Genomic DNA, 2,759 nt, shown 5'->3' on the forward strand with positions numbered 1-2,759 from the left:
AAATCAAAAAAATTTCAATGTTCGTCATATGCAATATTTTCAAATCCTATTGATAGATGTATCAAGATATGCAATAAGTAATGAAAGTTTAGAATCTGGCCTCCAAAGATGAATTAATATCAAATGCCTTTTTAGCTCTGGCCTCAGGATTGTGTTCAAAGGTGTGAGTGACAGGAGAAGAAAAAAAAGTTTAGGTATGTGTGCTTTATCTAACTGTGATTACTCAATTTAACCAGTGTTCGGTGAGTAAAGTGTAATTCTTGACAAACAGAGAGAGAAAGAGAGAAAGGGGGGTGGGAGGGAGGAAGAGAGGGAGAGAGTCGTTCATCTGGGCTATGCTACTTTTAAAAAATTATTTTTTAAGAAAACACTAAGAAAATCAAGCAATAGGCACAAAGGATAGAAGATCTAATTATCAGAACATTCAAAAAAAAAAACTAACATTTGTTTGAAAAGTAAATGATAAAATCTGAAAACATAGTAGCATAATAATTACATAAAGATTTAGATGATGAAAGCAGAAATTAACTACTGGAAGGTGTTTCACTGAAACAATTCTCATGAATGTTTCAAAAACAGCAGAGATCATTGTTACTTTTCTTCATAGTTCCTTACATGCCTCAATGATCTGACCAAAAAATTCTCCTCTAAAGGTCTCTCAATTTAATAGTGTCTTGCTTAGAGCTGCTACTTTAACAAAAAAGAAAGGCAACAAGAGCCATATGTAACCTTTGGACTCCAAAAGGAGAAAGATGAGAATGCCATTGGCAGATAGGTGCTACAGAAATACAGTGTATTCTTTTTCCTTCTGTCTTCCTTCCGTCTTACCTTGAACATTTCTTGATAGTTAACAAGAAAGTTGATGGCCACATCATTATTTAGAATCACAATAGGACCGTTATAATGTTCAGCATGTGCCATTTCAGTTAGGAAATGATGCAAATTTAAAGTTTATATATTTTGGAACCAACAATTTATTGAACAATCTAGCAATTTACACAGAACCTTTTGCAAGACAGAGAGAGTTAAATATTTAGCAACGAACGTCAAAGGATTGACTTGATTTTAGTATGTAAAGTAAAACTTTCTGAAATACTAAAAAGCAACTCACTTGTAATCATTTTTTTCTTCTTCAGAAGCAATAATCCCTTCTGTCACTGTCTTCAGCTCTGCCTGGGGTTTTCTACTGTTCTGTTCTTGGCGAACTGTTTCTGCTATTTGCTCAGTTAGCTGCTCTTGAGTAGCTTTCAAGCTGGATTCCATTAGAAGAAGTTTTTCATCTTGACTGGCAAGTTCTTGGGCTGAAAGATAAAACAAGAACATTGCCTTTTAAAAAACCAAGCTAATGTGTGTGTTTTTTTTTCTTTTGTTTTTGGTTTAAATTTTATGCAATGCAACTTTGAGGAAAATTTAAACAGATCCCCCTTGTCAAAATACCAGCTTGTGCATTCAATTTTCAGATTCCTTTATTTAAAGCATGAGTAAACAAAGGTATGTATGAAGGAATATTAAATGCATGGCTGTCATCTCAAGTTTATAAAACATTTGAATTCAAAAATTAGGTGCCTTAATCAGACAACAATTTGCTGCCTTTAATTGTGAGATTTTTGTTGCTACATAAGTGCACTATAACAGAATAACATTAATGCGAAGTATATTTTCTTTCTTTAACATAGGCCTCAGGTATATTTATACATATTCACGTAGACAAAGACTGATATGTTATGAATTATGCCAAAATGATGGCTCTTCACTGATTTATTTTCATGTATAGTATTTATGAAATTTAAGCACTTTTCCAAGGTCATCCAATAGATGGCACTATTTCATTAGACCAAAGCAGACTTGGGCAGTACGCTTCAAGCTCTCAAAAAATAAGTGATTTAAGACAAAGACATTTTTCCTTTGTTCTTTGTTGACCGTATTCCTAGAGATATATATCTGTACATTGTGTTAAAATATTTCCCCTTTATAAAAGTATTTATCTTTTTTTTTTCCTATTTGCCTCAAATACATGCCATCAAATGTAAATGTGGTCTTTCAAAATTTTATTTCTTTAATCATATGTTTGGATATATATTCATATGCATTGTTATATAGGGCATTTTGGGATCTTTTTAAATCTCACTGGATATAAAATCTATTGTACTAAAGATCGTGATATTTTATAGAAATCAGTCATTTCAATCTTGTAGTCCAAAATGAAGAAAAAAAAGAAATATTTTTAAGATCCCCTCAATATAAACAGAAATGGAGAAGGCTATATTTTTATAAAAAAAAAAAAAAGAGCATCTTCCCTTTTAGTGATTCTCATTTTATGTCCAAAAAATGGTGTTTATACTAAGCTTCAATAAAGTTAGAAACCAAGGTATTACAGTCTTACATCAGAGGTATCTTTTACAGGCAACCTCATAAAGAAGAGACTCTATATAAATATTCTGTATTTATCATTCATCTTTGAAGTTGAATGATGTCTCCCTTATAAATTAGATCTAAGAATATCTGCTTCTCAGTTTCTCTTTATAGATTTTGAGCAACTGTTTATATTTTAATAAATATGTGCATGCATGTTCACTTGGTTTTCTTGCAAGTGTTCAAAATGACCAGTTTTGCCCCAGAAGAAATTACAGCATCTACTATTTTTATAGCTTAAACCTGCTATATATTAACAGTTTAAATTTGTGCCTCAGGAAACCACAGAGCTAACGCAAACAGCTAAATATTTAACAAGGAAGAATGCATCACCCAGAGCTCATCTT

This window comes from Mustela putorius, unplaced genomic scaffold (assembly GCF_011764305.1).
Source record: "Mustela putorius furo isolate JIRA1106 unplaced genomic scaffold, ASM1176430v1.1 tig00003846_pilon_pilon_pilon, whole genome shotgun sequence".
Lineage (NCBI taxonomy): Eukaryota > Metazoa > Chordata > Mammalia > Carnivora > Mustelidae > Mustela > Mustela putorius.